The sequence below is a fragment of the Talpa occidentalis genome, unplaced genomic scaffold (genome assembly GCF_014898055.3).
Source record: "Talpa occidentalis isolate TD23 unplaced genomic scaffold, MPIMG_talOcc4v2.1 talOcc4.2, whole genome shotgun sequence".
NCBI lineage: Eukaryota > Metazoa > Chordata > Mammalia > Eulipotyphla > Talpidae > Talpa > Talpa occidentalis.
In genome coordinates this window covers 64625835-64645996 of record NW_023602073.1, presented here as the reverse complement: position 1 = coordinate 64645996, position 20162 = coordinate 64625835, and the positions used below count along the sequence as shown (strand labels likewise).

Genomic DNA, 20162 nt, shown 5'->3' with positions numbered 1-20162 from the left:
GCCAGAGGGAACAAAGGGGAGGGTGAGAAGCCTGTGTTGAGCAGCAGATGGGTTGGGAGGCAGAGGGCAGGGCTGGGCAGGTGGCATGGTTATAGCAGCAGGAGTAACACACTGGGCTTTGTTCCTGGCCCACGTGGGCACCACATAGAGGCCCAAGGCCGCTGGACCTGAAACACCAGTCACCTGCCAAGGGTGGATGATGGCACAGAAGAAAACACACTTCCCCTCCAGGAAGAAGAAACGGGTCATCCAGGGCTGCTACATGAAGCAGCAGGTTCTGCCTCTGGCTAAAGTGGGACTAGCCAGGACCAAAAGGAAGAGGCTGGGAGGTGTGGGGGTGGGGGCCTTTCCAGCCCCTCCCAAACCAGAGGCTAATCTTGGCCCCAAAGAATGCGCTTCCAAGTCCCTAGAGAAGTCTGGTTCTTCAGGGCACAAGAACCAATCTCATAAAATCAGTATCAACACTAGTCAAGGATCCCCCAAGATGGGGTTGTGATGAGGGGTTGCCCCTCACATTGCTTCATCTCCCAACACATCGACAGGGTCAGCCTGCAAGACAAGTCTGGGAGCAGGAAGCAGCCCAGGGCAGCATATTACTTGTCCCTGGGGCAGTGTCGGCTCTATAGGTAGACCAATTCTCTACCAGGCTGGGCTCACCCGCCCACTGTGCACATTAACAGATCTGCCCTCTGGGCATTGCTCAGCACCCCCAGACACCCTGACAATCCAAACATCCTCATCTCACTTCCTATTCCCACACAGGAGGATGGCCCTGCCCCTGCTGGACTTAGCACAACTATGTGGTACATATGGGTAAACTGAGGTCCTGGAGGTGAGAGAATTTGCTCAAGAACAAACAGCAAATTTGAGCCAGGTCCAGGCCAAGGGAGACAGCTCCCAGCCCCATGCTCTTCCCAGCCCTGCCCAGGAACTCAAAACCAACCCTGGAAGCATCTGATCCTACAATGCTTCTTACTCTCCGTGGCCAGGTAGAGAGACACGCCTCTTGCAGACAATGCCAGGCACACAAAGGCACTCAGCGAGCACTGGCTGAACTGAAGTAACCTCAAAGGAAATGTGGGGCAAGAGCTGGAGAACGTGGAGGCGTCTGGAACATTTCCCAATCACCTTTTCCTGACACGGATGGACGGGTTGAGCTCCAAAGGGTCCTTGCCAGTGTGACTCACCAAAGGCTTGGGACCCTTAGTCCCGAACTCTGGGATGCTTGCCAGAGGTCAAAGAAGGATCACCTGAAGTCAAAGTACAGGCAAACTGGCCCCCCTCACCTCCCACCCCCGCTCAGCTTCTCCAGACACAGGGGGAGCCAGGAGTCTCGCCCACACATCAGAGCATCAGTTTAAGAGTCAGACAGGTCAGGCTGAAATTCTGACCATCACACTCAGTGGCTCTGACCTTGGGCAAGGAATGCAGACTGTCCACACCTCAGCTCCCTCTGCCTCTTACCAGGCAGTCATGAAGGATGAACTCCGTTACTTGTCGGAAGCGCCCCGGAGTGTGCTAACTCAGCAAACAGCAGCTACCCTTAATAATACTATCACCCGACTTCCTGCCCAAGGACAGCATTTTAAGAGCACGAGAAACCTCCCTCCTTGCGGGCCCAGGACCTCTCCAGACCCTCGTGGAGGAGTCACCACAGTAGAGCAGCTGAAGGGAAATAATCAGGTAGGGGGTAGAATGGAAGAAAAAGGGCCTGTGGGGTTGCAGGAACCACAGACTGCTTGCCACAGAAAGCTGAGCTGGGAGAAAAGATGGCATGACTCAGAGGGACCCCAGCTCAGCCTCCAGCATCCTTTCCTGGGGCCAGGGCTGCTCCAGAGCTGTGGTAAGAGATGGTGCATTCCCAGACTGCCACTCAGAACCCCGTGCGCCCTCACGGCAGCCCTGGGACACATCAAAGCCAGCGCCACGGGGTCCTCTGTCTTGACGTCAGCTCACAGCAGGTCCTGGTTAGTGCTTGGTTGGAACAGACTTTACATGTTACAGAAGGTGGGGAGAGCAGCCACCCAGCGTTCACCCAGCCCCCAAACCCAGCTGGGAGCTCCCACCTCGGCCTTGAGGTTCCTCACTCAAGAGGCTTGCCTGGTACTGTGGCACCCACATCTGCTGAGAAGACAGTCTGAGGGGTGCCAGACTGGCCATCTGTATGGTTTGAAGGAGGGGTTAGTCTGTCATAGTGTTTGGGGTGAAATGGGCAGGAGATTCAGAGGCAGACACAGGAGCAGAAATGCCAGACCCTAGGCAGGTCTGGGAAGTGAAGAAGAGTCCAGAAGCTTTGGTTGATACCAACAATAAGAAATGGAGGGCAAAGTTTTTGGAGATTGAGGCAGTACCTGCCTTGAGGTGGTACAGCCACCAGTACACTCCTGCCTCTTTTCTGCTTCTGACTTGAGGCAGTACTCCTCCCAGTACTGTGGGTTGGGGACACACTGGTCCTGGGCTTCCCAACTGTCCCCTTTCACAATTTAGCCACGCCAGGAATCATGCCTTTCTCGCATAGGCCCTCGTGGAACAGCTGGCCCAGTGTAGCAGCTACACTGAGGCCCAGAAGCCCTGACCCTGCCCTTTCCAGCAATGCCACCCCAGCCTGGCCTCTGTCCCCTTTCTCTTGCTGTAAGGTAGCGCCATCCTTACCACTCAGGCTGTGTGAGGCTAAGTGGTTTCACAAACACAAAGTCACAGCCCAGGCCAAGGGAGGTCCTGTGAAGCACACCCAGACACCCGAGGGAAATGCCTGCCAACCTTCTGTGCCCTGTCTGGAGCGACAGCATCAGGGCACAGGCCAGGAGGGCAGCCCTCACCCCAACAGCATCAATACTCCAGGCCAGAGAGCAGCCCCAGGCTCCCTCACCCACAAGAAGACAGACTTCCTCGCAGCACAAAGCACATGGATGGTGCTGCTCCCCAGTCTGGGGCAGCCCGGCTGGGCGCCGGGAGCTCAAGAAGCCCCTTCATAAAGACAGGCAGGCAGAGCCATCTGCCCATACCAGGCACCGACCCCAGCCAAACTGGAGCTGCAAATACCCAATAAGGACATTTTCCAAGCCATTTCCTTGGCTCCCCAACAGCCATCTATATGCAGACACTCACTCTGCCTGTGCCCTGGCCCCAGTCCCCTGACAAAGGCTGTGTGGGCAGCAGCCCAACCCCGGCTCCCCGCCCCCCACCACCCAACTAGCGTCTGGTCCGATGCCCACCCTCCTTGCTGCTCTCTGGGCTCCAGGCCCAGGCTACCATGTGTATATACGTGTGGTGTGTGCACACACATATGTGTAAACATGATTTTATGGAGAGCAGAGAGCAGCAGGAAGTTTTTCTGCTCTGAAGTAATTTCGGCTACTTCAGTCCAAGTCCCCATCTGGGCCACTCCGGCATCTCTCAGCGGCTAGTCCTCCCAGTCTGGAAAAGCACCCCCCAGCACCCTCACAGGCCCCAGAACCTGCCAAACCTGACCCACTGATTCTATCTGACTTCTCTCTCTGTCACTAAAGAAAATTCTATCCTTTGGACAGATGCCTCAGGCTGAGATACCAAGATGGCCTGGGCTGGCTCTGGCTTGGGCATAAGCGCAGCAAAGTGTGATCACGTGAGTGACTGTGACCTCTCCCACACCTGAGGTCAGCCAGCCACACAAGGGAGGCTTACTCCTCCACACCAGGGCCACACCTAAGGCTCAGTCTGGCTCCAGAGCCCTGGGGGAGACAGCCTGACTCCCAGATGACCTGAGAGTCCAGGCCAAGGGAGGTCCTGCAAGGCACACAGAGACACCCGAGGGAAATGCCTGCCAACCTCCTGCGCCCTGTCTGGAGCGACAGCATCAGGGCACAGTCCAGGAGGGCAGCCCTCACCCCAACAGCATCAATACTCCAGGCCAGAGAGCAGCCCCAGGCTCCCTCACCCACAAGAAGACAGACTTCCTCACAAGTCCCATCCATCTGGAAACTCTCAGGTGGCAACCGAGAAGACCCAGGGGAACCAGGGCTCCTCCCTGGCACAGAACAGTCCCTCCCCACTCTTCACCTCAAAAGGGTCAATTTACTACTCACCGAGCCCGTGGCCTTCAAGGTTTTAATTGGCACACTTCTGCATGTTCTTGAGCCATGCCACAGGCTCACAGACCACAGACAATTGTAATTTTTAAAGGAACAACTCTCAGTTGCAGCAGGAGTAAGTTATTTAGACCATCAGCAAGTTAAGTCAGCATTCCCCCCACCCTCCCGGTTCACCCAGGTTGGCAGAAACACAAAATGCTGCAGTGCTATTTGGGAATCTGGGGGCCTGGAACGTCCCTCTTAGCTACAGTCAGTTTACCACCAGTATACTGTACTTGGCTTTAGTGCCAGCAACCAGCAACCCAGAAGGTTTACTAAGCCCAGAACATCCAGATTTAGAAGGTCACTGAAAACCAACCACAGTGGATACAGAAAAGCTGAGGTGAAAGTGCTTTTTTTTTCAAAGATTTATTTTTATTTATTGATGCATATAAGAACTGGGGTATAGGCCAGAGTTGTGCAGGTTGAGAGGTTACCAGAGACAGAGTGGGGAGCAGAATAGGCAGATTGACAGAAGTACACTGCTGAGGGGAGCGGCAGGCAAGACAGGAGGGGTCTGCTGCACCATGTGGGTAGCTCCCTGGCTGGGGATCAAACTCATGCTGCAGTGGCTGGCAATAGCTTGATAGTGCTGAGACTTTAACCCCTGCACCGCCAGGGAGGTGAGCTCCAGCTCTCCAAGCTCCTGACCAACACCCCCCCCCCCACCCCGGGCCCTCCAGGATCCACCCCAGCCCTTCTCTGAACAGTGTGGGAGGGAGGAGAGCCAGGGAGTCCATTGAGTTTTCCTGTCTTGGGATTTAACTGTAAATATCTGGAGAGGCTCCCACATCCGGATTAGAGGAACAGAGCAAAATCACAGGGGATTAGGGCAGAAACAACCTAGCGGGCCAGTTCTTCTACCTCAGATGAAAACCACAGCTCAGACCTACCCTGCCCACTGCTGGGAGGCCCTAGAGTTCAATCTCCAAGGCAGGAGTGGGTCCTTTTGCCCAGTATCAAGTGTATCCAAGACAGGAGGGACAAATATGCCAGCAGAGATGTGGCTAAAGATGTGGCCACAGGGGCCTCCCTGGTGCCCCAGGGGTTAAAGTCTCAGTGCTGTCAAGCCATTGCCAGCCAATGAAGCACAAGTTCAATCCCCAGCCAGGGAGGTGACCCACTCCTGTTGTGCCACCTGCTCCCCTCAGCAGTGTATTTCAGTGGATCCACAGGTTCTGCTCCCCACTCTGTCTCTGGTGGATTCTCTCACGCCACCCCCCACCCCCGCACCTCTGGCCTAGACCCCAGTTCTTGTATGCATAAATAAATAAAAATAAATCTTTAAAAAAAAAAAAAAGATGTAAAGATGTGCCCCTAGCCCCCCTGGCAAAATCATGTGCCCCTGGAAACAGCCTGTCTTCTGCTAGAGCAGGGAGGGCTGTAGGCAAGACACACCTCTCAGCCTTAGGGACCCTTAAATGCTTGTGATGAATTAAAGAACAGTGAGAGTGAAGCACAGCATGAGGCAGAAGGAACACGGGACAGGGGAACCAGGGTTCCACTCTCCACACAACCTCTAACAAGCAGAATGGCCTCAGCCAACCAATACCCCACCCCTCGGCAGTTTTATTATCTGTAAAATTAGACAAATGAGAGGATGACTGGAAAGTCACCAAGCCTTAACTCTGGATTCACTGCAGCCTCAGAGGCAGTTACAGAAACAAAGGGCTCACTCCCCAGCCTCCATGCTGCACTGCTGGCTGCGCAGCCATTCCCTCAAGCCTGGCAAATGAAGGGCCAGGCTTGGAGGGATTACAAGCGACTCTAGCAATGGCAGGTGTGCAGGTTGGAAGCAGCTGGGGGCGGCAAACAGAGACCAGCATCTCTTCTGACAAAGCTACTTCTATTCCTGCCACTCAGCTTGTATCCTGCCTCCCTGAGAGATCTCCCCTTCGCTTGGCCACACACTGGTGCTGAGCACTCACTGCCTGTGACGCACTGATAAGCCTGCCTTCCCACCACCCCCTTGTGCTGTGACTCCAAGCTAGACTATGAGCGGGCATTCTGTGTCCTGCCTGACACTGCTGACCCCTCAAGGAGCCTGGGCCACACTATAAAGACCCCGCAGCCTTTATGGGAGAATAAAGTCACAAGAGTCTGTCTGACCTGAAATCTTGTGTGCCTTTACCCTATCTTGGCCAACCTAACTTTCCTCTCTGGGCCTCTGTTTCCTCACTTGGAAAATGACAGCCTTCGAAATTGGGTTTAGGGCTTCTCTCTCAGACCCTCAGACACTCAATGACATTTAAGTGAAACACACACACACGTCTGCATATTTTTCAAGGAAGTAAAAAATCCAGCAAATTCTAGAGAACTGTGTTCTCCTGATTAAAATGCCCTTGGACTAAGGGGAGCCCAAAGGCCTGCTGAATGTTAGTGGGGGTGTAGAGCAGAATTGCCAGGGCAATCTATCCTCTATGCCAAGGATAGATTCATTCCAGCCCTCTCAAGGACAGAGACAGCAATTAGCATTCTCCTGAAGACACAGGGAGGGGCCTGCAGAAATCACACATCTACGTCATAAGGAAGGTGATAGGGCTGCTGGACAGACAGAGAAATGAGGCAGGAGCTCAACCCTAGGAAGACCTCCATGGTGCTCAGCCAGTGCATGCAGGGACCCCAGAGGGGACGAAGAGTCCAGGCACGTGTCATCCAGAGAAGTGGAAAGGGACATGTGTGGGCTCCACACCACTCATTAGGGGGACCCATGCCCTGGTCCAAACCAGGTCTCAGATTTCAGGTGCAAAAATAAAAGGCTCTGGGAGATCACAGTGGAGAACAGTGCCTGGGTAAGTGCATCATGGTCCTCCCTGGGAGACCAAGGGCAAACTAAAAACTGTTTACTATCTGATTTTACCCAATCATACTTTATTAATTTTAAGACAGGGCCTCCTTGGTGGCGCAGTGGTTGAGCGCTGGGTTGCGAAGCTGCCCGCAGCCTCTGCAGCACCGGTTCAATCCCTGGCTGCTCCCCGGCCACCGGAGGAGGGTCCCACATGGCGCGCAGACCTCTCCTGCCGCCCGCTGCTCCCCTCAGCAGTGTACTTCGGTCCCTCTGCCTGCTCTGCTCCCCGCTCTGGCTCTGGTGAATTCTCTCACCCTCCCGCGCTTCTGACTGTACCCAGTGCTTGTATGTATAAATAAATAAATAAATAAATAAATAAATAAATAAATAAATAAATCTTTTAAAAAAATTTTTAAGACAGGCTCAGAAACCCCAAGAGACTCTTTTTTTTTTTTTTTTTTTTTGAGATCTTTTTAATCACCTCTGCTTCACCCCTGGAGGCTTATAAGGCATAGACCCCAGACCTAACCATAATGGCCACAGCAGATCACTCCAAATTTCCTGCCCTTTATACCCTGCGTACATCCCAACACTGCTGAATCCTCGGAGTGGGAAGAGAATGGAGTGGCCTCAACTCCATTCAATGAGGAAAACCCTTCCTAGCTAGCTCTTAGAGATAAAAATCTCTCCTAGATTTGCTCTGCCCAATATGGTAGCCACTTGCCACATGGGACTATTTACTGAATTAAAATAAAATAAAAATTCATTCTTTTGGTCACACTAGCCATATTCCAGGTGCTCAGGAGTAACATGTGGCTATCTGCAGCATACCGACCAGAGCAGACATGGAACAGTTCCATGCCTAAAGAAAGTTCCACTAGACAGTGCTGCTTTTGCTCCTCTGTCCACTTCCAGCCCCCCATGGGCACATCACTGCTAATTCAAAGAACCTTCCACATTGATCAGTCTCATTTCACAGAGGAGGAAACTGAAATCAGTGCTATCCCCCATAAAAGGCAGTGTCCCTGGACTTGTGTGGCTCCCATGTCTGTATCGTCCCCAAAGTGCCACACTGGGGGCCTACCTGGTGGCACAAGAAGTTAAGACACAGCACTCAAGCTATCCATAGCCAGTACAGCACAAGTTCGATCCCCAGCCAGGAAGGTGACCCACATGGCGCAGCAGACCTCCCCTGTCAGGCCCGCTACTCCCCTCAGCAGTGTATTTTGGTAGATGCGCCTGTTCTGCTCCCCACTCTGTCTCTGGTGAATCCTCTCGCTTCCCACACCTCTGGCCTGTACCCCAGTTCTTATATGCATAAATAAATAAATCTTAAAAAAAAAATCTTAAAAAAAAAGTGCCACACTGGCTGCTTCTCATTTCTTTCACTTACTCCCTTTTATCCACATCTAACCCCGTGACCATTCTATGTACATTCTAGCTAATGTAAGCCCCTTTGCTTGCATATGCTCTGGAAAAACAGGACTGTTATCTCGCATGCAGGTATTTTTAACATACAGAAGTGATCTTGCACAAGGCATCTCACACTCAGCTTCTTGCTTATTCCACTTAGCCCTTTGTTTTGGAGTCCTTCCCTGTGGTCATCTCCTATATCCTGCCAATGTTGCCAAAAGATGAATGTTGGGGGAGAGAAGCACATGAATTTTTTTAAACAAGAAAGCAGCTGAAAATAGCTGTCCACAATTTGAAAATTTTACACTCTTCTTTGTGCCCCTTCCCCCAGCACCCTGCCCTGGCCTGGGTGTCACTGAACCCAGAGAAACGTGTGTGCACATGCGCACATGCACGCACACACACACACACACACACACACACACACACACCAGCTTCTCCTATTACCTTTCCTGCCCCAAACCCAAAAAGTCACTAAGAAGCTGGACCTCAGCTGGTTTTAAAGGCTAAGAGAAAGAGTCAGCCTCATGCTTTTATATTTAGAAGTGCTCTGCAAATCACTTCCCGGAGCAGACAAGAGTGGGGAATATGAGGAAATCACTTTGCTATGTGTGATGTGGAAAGCACAAGCCGCTCAAGGCGGCTTGGGGGCTGCATTTGCCACACAGCTGGTGACATTCAGGGATGCTTAACACGTGTGCAGGGGGCGAATGCACCCCATGGCAGCCTAAGGGCTGTCCCCTGAGCACCCGGATCTGAGGCAGAGTCCAGGAGCGAGAGGGCGCCTCTCCCAGCCCTCCTTTCCTTCTCCACCTGTCTGTCCAACAGCTGCTTCTAGAAACCAACCCTTCTCTCCAGGCGGAGTCCCAAGGAAGGGATGCTCTAGACTTAAGGCCACAACCTGGGACACAAAGAGAAAACTCCAGAGCACGGGAGGAAACTTGGAATAGCCACTGGATTGTAGAGTCACGGGTGCCCTCTGGACGCTGGGCTCCTTCCTGGCTCTGTGCTGGAAATCCACGCCTGCCATCACCCACTCTCCTCTCAGCCACGTGTGCCCGGGCAGACATGGGAGGGGGAGAAGGCTAGTTGTAGGGAGTGTCTGCAGCCATGTTCTCAACTCAACTATCTCTCAGATATATGGAGACTGGCGTAATGTCACTAGGTGAGCTCAGCAGCAGGGAGAGGACAGGGTAGGGGTTGGGGGGGTCAGCTGCCACATTAGAGTCCGACTACCAGACTTTTTCTAAAGACTTCCCAGAGTCCTCATTTTACTGCCTAAAATACAAACTTTCTAATAAGGCAAAACTAATTTTGTTATTTTATTTAATCTCGTAACTGCATTACCAATGATTTTTTTTTTTCTTTAAAGGAAAACAGCCTAAAAGAGTCACAGTGTTTCCCAAAAATCAGCTGTTTGGAAAAAGCATTCTGGCTAAAGACAGCAAAGTATGTATTCCAATCTCCAAATCAATAACAAGATGAAAACATACAGACTGATGAATAATGGACAGATACAACTCCTTCTAAGTTATTTTTAAAAGCACCAAAAAACTTGCAACTCATCACCAGATGCTTAAAGTCTCCGGATAAGCTACTTTGGGGGCAAACACAAAACATAAAGCACACACAAACAGCTGAAGAAATAAGCCCCTCAGACTGGTTGACACAAAGACTGAGTCAAATAGCCAAAAAAATGACAAAGACCTAAAGTTTATTTCATGCTGACTCTGTGGATCTTTAAGTCGGGGTCTGGAAGGCACCGAGGTCTGGCTTCACTTAAGTCTGGAACTGGATGTCCCTCCATTCCAGGGGGTGCCTGTTACAGGCTCTGAAGTCACGCAGAGGGAGAGAAGGGGCGGGCAGGCAACAATGACAGAGACAGAGGACATGAGATGACAAAGCGGTTGGGGGGAGATGGAAAGAAACAGAGACAAAAAAGGAGACAGGCAGAGACTGAATGAATGACTGACAGAGACAGGGGAGAGACTGACAGAGAGACAGAAACAGAGAGTGAAAGAGACAGAGCGATAGACAAGCTGAAGGAGAGATGCAGACCCTGACAGAGGGAGAGGGTGAGAGATCAACAAGCAGAGAGACAGAGACAGAGACAGAGACAAAATGAGTGAGAGAGAGACTAACAGTCAGAGAGAGACCAGAGACAGGGACAAAATCTGTGTGTGCATGCGGGTGTGCACACACAGGGCTGCCATGGCCCAGCCCCTCATCTCCCGCAGCCTCCTCTGGCCAAGAAACCCCTGGTAGGTCTTCCCTGTGTCTCTGGAAGGGAGGTTCTCCCCAGCGCCTCCTGCTACCCTCCCCCAGCAACCCCCGGTACTCCAAACTCAGACAGTCCCTAGCATCAGGCTCCAGGGATGCTAACACCAGGCATTAGACATGAGAGGCTACAAGGATACCCGGGGGGTGGGAAGGCGAGAGGAGAGGAATTGGGCTCTACACATACCAGATTCAGACCATTTATAATGGAAAACCCTCAAATTAGAGGCTCCTGGTAAATAATTCACCGGGAAAAGTACAGTACCTTCCTCAGGTTCATCCATTATTCACCAAGACAAATGCACCCTATTGTTATACTTCCTGACATCTAAAAATGGCCTGAGCCATTAAGCCAGGAGCAAGAAGACGGCAGGGCAATTTCCACCCAATTTTCCAGAACCCTGACCCAGCAGTCCTGCTACTTTTGGAACTCAGTTAGCTGCTCCTCAAAGGGCAAAGCATTCAACTTTCAGAAAGGACCATGTCTGGGCTCAGACCCGAAAACTTCAAGAGCAGGATCCCCCACGTGGACCCCAAGAGTCCAGAGGTCAGAGCTGTGCCCAGCAAAGCCCTGAATAAGACCCATATGTTCAGGAGACCCTGGCAGTTTGGGCACTCTCCAAGGGACCAGGTTGGCACTGTGTGCCTATCTGAGGGCGATGATGTTCCTAGAAAGTTCAAAGGCTCTGACCTAGATGCTAGATGAGTTAGTTAGCAAATGCATCCTGGACCTGGCTCTGAGCACATCACTGTTCTCCAGGTCTTAATTTAATTGGTAAAATCAGCTGCTCTGCACCCTTGCAGGTCCTTTACAAGATAAAATGCTCTCTGGGAAGCTGGAAGAGCTACATGAATAGATGGCGGACAGGCAGGATGAGGGGGAGTGAGAGCTCCAGTCTGCATTGAGACTGCCGGCACTCAAATTCCACTCTCCCACTTTTTAAGAATCTGGTCTTGGGTGAACTGTCTATTCTTTCCTGTCTTCAAATGGTGCTTGTACTATGAACAGCTCAACTATGCTTTGTGTGAACTGTGATCCTATTATCCCTTTTTTGTATCCATAAAATGGTGTTAATAACACGGTCTACCTTTTAGGTTCTGACATGCGCATCTCAAGCAATGTAGTGCGCTGGGAACAGTGCCTGGTAGGCATTAAGTTAGATATGATGGGAGTTTGGGCTCTTAGCCATTATTTCTCCTCGTTTAGGAGCTACATCCTATCACACCCATCTCTCTCCCAGGCCTTTGCTGGCATTCCTTTCAGGCAGCTACAAAGTGCCCACACCATTCACCACTCATTCAGTCCCTGCCATCTGGGTGGAGGAGTTCTGCACAGACACTAGGTCTGAATCTCTGTCCCACCACTGCCCTACAGAAACACTGAGCCCCCAGCCCCTGGACACACATACATGGGGCCACACGGATCAAGGGGCACCTCCCTGGGTTGGTGAAGCCCCTGGCGTAGCTGCTGATTGCTGGAGCCTCAGTCTGTCACCTGCTGCCCGGGGAGCCTGGGCAATGCCCTGATTAGCAATTGTTCACAATTCCATTCACTCCCATCCGAAAGCTCTTCAGGTCAGAGGCACCTTCAGTATAAACAAGAGTCTGTCTGGGTGGAAGCAGTTCCAGACCATCTTGGTAGGAAGCAGGTCTCTGGCCTCAAGGATGACAACTGCAGTTATTAGGTGAGGAGAGTAAACCAAGCGCACATGCACCAGCCACCACCTAGAGATGGTTAGACTTCAGCTTTCTGATCCTATGAGGTCTCCACAGAGGACTGGAGAACTCTCTGCTTTAGAAAGAAAATTCCCTGACTGCATTAAAATAGGAGTTGTAAACCACTCTCAACAGAAAACGGCAAATTAGGAAAATTATTTCCAGCAAATAACAGAAGAGGGGCTGCTAGCCTTGATAAATGGAATTCTAACTTCCAGTGTTCTACATCATGAACGGCAACCTACTAGAACCTAATAGAACTACTACTAACATTCTACATAATAATTACTAAAGTTCTAGTTGTGACACAGTCAAAATAACATGAAGAGTTCTCCAAACAAATACGATTCATAAATAGAAGAAAACATTCCAATACACTAGTCATCTAAGAAATGCAAATGAGAACAAGTTAAACAGCTCATCCAATGAACAGCCAAGGCTTTCAAAATAATACAACACTGGTGAGGATACAGAGAAAATGGGCCTCATATTTTGCTGATGGGAGTGTAAATTATAATAATTGGCTTCCGGAAAGTGGTTTGGTAATATTGTACCAATAGCCTAAAAAATTCATGTCCTTCCTCCTTGGAGAAGTGGCTGACTCACTTCTGGGGCAGGAAATGTACAAGACGAGCCTGGTACATCTTATATATGAGGAGACGAGCAACAACCAGCAAGATCATGTCTCAGGTTCTGGGCAGACATGAAAAGGCCCCAGTGAGCCAAAGACAGGACTATTTAAGCACCCAGGAGGATAAGAACCATCTTGACTTAAACACACCAGATACATATAAAATCTAAGGGTTCATGACTGTTTAAAAAAAGGTCCCCCAACCTTCCATTGGTCACCTTTGAAGTATGCTAGAAAACTAATACATTCATTACACAGCTATACCTCAGGGTAACCAAATCATTAACAAGGAAAGGTTTGTCTTTATAGATGTCACCAGCTAATATAAACCCGAATGAAACCTAGCAATGATTACTGATGGCTGTTAATTCCAGAGAGACAACCGGATGTTGTTATGTGTTTACTGAAGGGAACCTACATGGGGGGAAAAAAAAAGTCAAATATGAACCTGATGAAGCCTCAGGATCTAAGATTCATTATTAAAAAGCTTATGAAGCTTTCTAGAAAAAATCTGGAGAACGAGTAAGGAGTTAGGTAACAGTGTGCCACCACAGAAATAACTGAATACACATTCTGTCTGCTATTGTGCCCACAAATGCTTGTTAAAACTTAATGCTGTTCTGACAAGGAGGACACTAATATTCTAAATGTATGGGATGCAGCAAAAGCAGTAATAAGAGGAAAATATATAGCAATAGAAGCTCACATCAAGAAACAAGAAAGAACGCAAAGAAACAACCTCATCTCGAAGCTCAAAGATCTAGAAAAAGAACAACAAAAAAACCCCAAAACCAGTAGAAGAAAAGAAATAATAAAAACCAAAGCAGAAATAAATGAAATTGAAACTAAAAAAACAATCCAAAAGATCAATGAAACCAAGAGCTGGTTTTTTGAAAAAATCAATAAAATAGACAAACCCCTAGCCAGGCTCACAAAGGAAAAAAGGGAGAAAGCACAAATAAATAGGATCATCAATGAAAGAGGAGAAATCACAACGGACACAGCAGAAATCAAAAGAATAATCAGTAACTACTATGAACAGTTATATGGAAACAAGTTTAACAATCTAGAGGAGATGGACAAATTCCTACAACTCTACAATCACCCAAAGCTAGATAAAGAAGAAATAGAACACCTAAACAGACCAATTACAATTAGCGAAATTGAAATGGTAATAAAAAACCTCCCCAAAAACAAAAGCCCAGGACCTGATGGATTTACAAATGAATTCTACCAAACATTCAGAGACGAATTAGTGCCTATCCTTCACAAACTCTTCCAAAAAATTGAGAAGGAAGGGACAATACCAAACACGTTTTATGAAGCCAACATTACACTAATACCAAAACCGAACAAGGACAACACAAAAAAGGAAAACTACAGGCCAATCTCCCTAATGAACACTGATGCAAAAATCCTCAATAAAATTTTAGCTATCAGAATCCAACAATGTATCCATAAGATAATTCACCACGACCAAGTTGGATTCATTCCAGGGGCACAAGGATGGTTTAACATCCGAAAATCAATCAACGTTATCCAACACATCAACAAAAAGAAATATAAAAACCATATGATAATATCAATAGATGCTGAGAAAGCTTTCGACAAAGTGCAACACCCATTCATGATAAAAGCCCTTGAAATTCTGGGGATACAAGGAACATACCTCAACATCATAAAGGCCATCTATGACAAGCCAACAGCCAGTATCATTCTCAATGGTGAAAAGCTGAAAGCAATTCCATTAAGATCTGGAACAAGACAAGGATGTCCACTCTCACCATTGCTTTTCAATATAATACTGGAAGTCCTAGCCAGGGCAATAAGACAAGAGAAAGACATCCAAGGAATCCAAATAGGAAAAGAAGAAGTCAAACTATCACTATTTGCAGACGATATGATATTATACATAGAGAACCCCAAAAACTCCACAGAAAAGCTAATTCAACTCATCAATCAGTTCAGTAAAGTGGCAGGATACAAAATCAACACGCAAAAGTCAGTAGCCTTCCTATACACAAACAATAAATCTGAAGAAGAAGAAATCAAAAAGACCATCCCTTTTGTTATTGAAACAAAAAAAATCAAATATTTGGGAATAAATCTAACAAAAGAGGTAAAGGACCTATACAAAGAAAACTATAAAACACTGTTAAAAGAAATAGAAGAAGACACAAAGAAATGGAGAGACATCCCCTGCTCATGGATTGGAAGAATAAACATTATTAAAATGGCCATCCTACCAAAAGCAATATACAGATTCAATGCTATTCCAATCAAAATTTCAATGTCATTCTTCAAAGAAATAGAACAATTATTGATGAAATTCATATGGAATCACCAAAAACCCCGAATAGCCAAAGCTCTCCTGAAAAAAAAAGAAGGGAATGGAGGCATCAGACTCCCAGACTTCAAACTATACTACAAAGCCATAATCATCAAAACTGCATGGTATTGGAACAAGAACAGACATACAGACCAATGGAATCGAATAGAAAATCCAGAAATAAACCCACAGATTTATGGTCAACTAATCTTTGACAAAGGAGCAAAGAATATGCATTGGAGCAAAGAAAGTTTGTTCAATAAATGGTGCTGGGAAAACTGGGTCGCTACATGCAAAAGAATGAAGCTTGACCACCACCTCACACCATACACAAAAATCAACTCAAAATGGATTAAAGAACTAGACATAAGACCTGAAACCATAAAATATATAGAAGGAAATATAGGCGAAACACTACGTGATTTGCACATCAAAGACATCTTTACAGACACATCACCCAAAGCAGTGATAGTGAAGGCAAAGATAAACAGCTGGGACTACATCAAATTAAAGAGCTTTTGCACAGCAAAAGAGACAATAACAAAAACAAAGAGAAACCCCACCAACTGGGAGAACATTTTTGCACCCAACACTAATGATAAAGGACTGATCACAAAAATCTGCAAAGAGCTGATGAGACTCAACAACAACAAAGAAAATAATCCAGTCAAAAAATGGGCAGAAGAGCTTAAAAGAAACTTCTCTGAAGAGGAAATGCAAATGGCCAACAGGCATATGAAAAAATGTTCAACATCACTTGTCATCAGGGAAATGCAAATCAAAACTACCATGAGATACCATCTTACACCAGTGAGAATGGCACATATTAAAAAAACTAGCAACAACAAATGTTGGCGAGGGTGTGGAGAAAAAGGAACTCTTCTGCACTGTTGGTGGGAGTGCAAACTGGTCCAACCACTGTGGAAAGCTGTATGGAGATTTCTGGACCTACTAAACATAGAGCTTCCATATGATCCAGCAATTCCACTCCTAGGTATTTACCCAAAGGACACAGAAACATCAATTCCAAAGAACACCTGCACCCCTATGTTTATAGCAGCACTATTTACAATAGCTAAGCTTTGGAAACAACCCAAATGCCCAAAAATAGATGACTGGATCAAGAAGATGTGGTACATATATACCATGGAATATTACTCAGCATTCAAAAAAGATAAACACATGCAATTTGCAGCAACATGGATGGCGCTGGAAGGGATCATGCTCAGCGAAATAAGCCAAAAAGAAAAAGAAAAATACCGGATGGTCTCACTCATAGCAGGAATCTAGAAAACTTAAATAAGGGACCAGGAAAATGAATAACTACAAGAAAGTGAAAATCAAAATCAACAAAAAACTATGAACCAGAGACACTTTTAGGGGGGCGGGGGTGGGAGGGGAGGGATTGGGGTCAGAATGGGGGGGCTGCAATTGTATGGGGAATATAACAATAAAATTTATTAAAAAAAAAAAAAAAAAAAAAACTTAATGCTGTTCTAACAAAAGCAGCAAATATCATCGAGTTTCCCGGCAAAGGGTTGGGGGTGGGGGGTAATCTGATTATATCTCCTCAAAAAACACCTTAACATTGTGGAATGTTCCATGTGCTTACAAAACTGTCTTCCCAGGCCTCTCTGGTGGCGCTGGGGTTAAAGGCAGCGCTGTCAAGGTATTGCCAGCCACAACAGCACAAGTTCGATCCCAGGCCGGCCAGGGAGCAACCCACATGGCACAGCAGACCTCTCCTGTCTTGCCCGCTGCTCCCCTCAGCAGTGTATTTCAGTCAGTCTGCCTGTTCTGCACCCCACTTTCTCTGGTGAATCCTCTTGCCCCCCACACCTCTGGCCTACACCCCAATTCTTGTATGCATAAATAAATCAATCTTTAAAAAAAAAAAAACTGTCTCCCCCACTAGATTCTAAGCTTCCTGTGGGCAGAGGCTGGTCTCACACTGGTGGTCCTCTCCATGGCAGGTGGCTTGCCTGCTGGGAGGTGCCAGGAACACCAGCTGGTCCATGTGGCTTCACAAGGCAGAGACTGAATGATGGGGAACGAGGAGGGGGCAAAGTCCAACAGGGGATGCTGGTAAGCAATTACATTAATTATCATTATTAATTCAACAAACATTTATTCAAAGCCTACCTTGTGCCAAGTACTCTTCAAGACACTGGGGATGGAGACAGAAAAACACACAATTACTGCCTTTTAAGTATCTCGGTTTAGTGGGGGAGTCAGGCAAGTAAACATATAATTACAATAATAGCTAACACTTACTGACCGCTTACTATATGCCAGACACTGTTTCAAGAGCTTTAACCCTAACAGCTTGTTAATGCTTACAACCACCCCGTGAGGTAGGTACTATGACCCCCATCATGCAGATGAGGAAACTGAGGCACAGAGAGGTAAAGCAACTTGTTCAACATCACACAGCCAGTGAGTGACAAACGCAGGATTCAAATCTCAGGATGTCTGGCTCCAGAGGCAAGTTTATCATAATTACTAGATTCTGGAGAGTCATCACCCAGAGTGACAGATAAAAATAAAAGGCAAGCTGTGACCTCCCAATGAGAGCCCAAGCTGGCAGGGACAAATCCTGGAAGAAGAGTCTTCAAAGCAAGATTTTAGAAGAAAGGGGCTTGACAAATAGAACAAAACAGAAGGACAAAGACAAAACAGAAGAACGCCAAGTAACGGGATGTCAATTTAAGGAGTTTAAGGGATGAGGAGGGGAACACAGCAAAAGGCTATTAGAATACTGGTTTGGAAGGCGGGACAAAGGAAGTGAAAAACAAATTTAAATTTACCCTGTTAGGCTGTCCCTTGACCAAGCAAGTCACCACCACAGCAAGTCCTGTTTCGGAGGAGGTGGTCATTAGGATAGAAAACGGGCTTTGGAAGTTCTCTGTCAAGGTCCGAGCGGCAGGCACACGGACAGAAGGCATGGTAATGGAATAATGCTTCCCTGTTCTATTTGTTTCCAAAGACTGCCTAAACAAAACACCATAACTGGGTGGCTTAAAACAAACGTTTATTGTCTCACAGTTCTAAGGGCCAGAAGGGCAAAATCAAGGTATTGGAAAGGCTGGTTCCTTCTGGAGGCTCCAGGGAGTCTATTCCCCACCTCCCCCCGAGCCTCTGGACTTTCCGGCAATCTCTGGTGCTCCTTGTTTGTAGACACATCTCTCCAATCTCTGCCGTCCTCATCAAATGGCAACCCTCTCTTTCTGGGCCTCCCCTCTTCTCCTTAGGATACCTCATCTCAGAGGATTAGAGCCGACCCCACTGACATTTTCACTTGATTACATCTGTAAATAAGGTCACATTGAGATGCCAGGGCTTAGAAGGTGACTATACTCTTTTGGGGGACACAATTCAACCCACAACACCTGTTGTTCTGCAACTTGTTTTTGCTGGACAGTTAAACACAGATTATCTTTCCATGTCTGCTCACATGGCTCCAGCTTGCTCATTTCAACCGCTTTGTTTCACAGTATCAGTGACCCATAATCTATTTGCCCAATACCCCAATAATTCAGATGGTTTTAAGGTTTTGCTATAACAAACAAAGTTCCAACTGAATCTCTCTGTACAGACACCAGGCAATATTATTAATGACTGTTTCCTTAGATAACTTCCTAGAAACACAGTTCCCCTTGAAACAAAGTGAATATAATTTAAGTTTTTGATAAATGACAAATTGCTCTTTGAAAATGTTGGGCCAATTCATGCTTCTTTATTAACTCTGATACTTACTAATCTTTCCAATTTGAAAGTCGTAAAATACTACTTTGTTTTCATTTACAATTCATTTGAGATAAAGTTTGTCCTTAACAGGATAAAGCAATCTTTAGAGTTTACTTGTTAGCTAAATGTCTTGCAAGTTTTCTACTCAATGTACTTATTTTTCCCCATCTTTATCTTTTTTTTTCTTTAAAGATTTATTTATTTATGCAAACAAGAACTGGGGTACAGGCCAGAGATGTGGAGGGTGAGAAGATTCACCAGAGACAGAGTAGGGAACAGAACAGGCAGGCTGACTGAAATACACTGCTGAGAGGAGCAGCAGGCGAGTCAGGAGAGGTCTGCTGCGCCATGTTGGTTGCTCCCTTGCCAAGGACCGAACTTGTGCTTCAGTGGCTACAGAGAGCTTCATAGATTGCGTCTTAACCCCTTGTCGTCATTAAGATCAAGAATATAAGACCTGGGCCTTCCTGGTGGCATAGCAGTGAGCACTGAGTTGCGAAGCTGCCCGCAGCCTCTGCAGTGCCGGTTCGATCCCCGGTTGCTCCCCGGCCACCGGAGGAGGGTCCCACATGGTGCGCAGACCTCTCCTGCCGCCCGCTGCTCCCCTCAGCAGTGTACTTCGGTCCTTCTGCCTGCTCTGCTCCCCTCTCTGGCTCTGGTGAATTCTCTCACCCTCCCGCACTTCTGACTGTACCCAGTGCTTGTATAAATAATAAAATAAATAAATCTTTAAAAAAAAACAAAAAGAATATAAGGCCTGTCCTGCATTACATGTTGTACATCTCCCCACCCCCAAAATGATGATTAAATTATGGAATACCTACTATGTGCCAGCATTGTTCTAGGTGCTGGGACTGCAGCAGTGAAGAGGCAGGAAGATTCCTATTCTCAATGATCATTACTTGTCTGAAGAAACTGTGTTTGCACATGATTTGGACTGGGAAATAGAAAGGAAGTGAATTTCACATTTGGGTGCGAGTTGACTTGAAATTCATTTAAATACTGTCCTGTTTTCATTTATTTGAGAGGCTCCTAGGGGAAAATCTACCCTGCTCTCCAGGTGTCTGGAAGGATCTACAAAGGAGCCCTTCCTGAGGTAAAGGCAGGAAGAAATGACAGACAGCTGCGCCCCTTCCCGGGAAGGAAGAATCC

At 47.4% G+C, this 20162-nt stretch overlaps 1 protein-coding gene across 2 annotated transcripts in view; it reads right to left on the bottom strand.

Annotated features, from left to right (window-relative positions):
• PTK7 (protein tyrosine kinase 7 (inactive)) overlaps nt 1-20162 on the bottom strand; it is a 65191-nt gene that overhangs the window by 23574 nt on the left and 21455 nt on the right. The window lies entirely within an intron of this gene.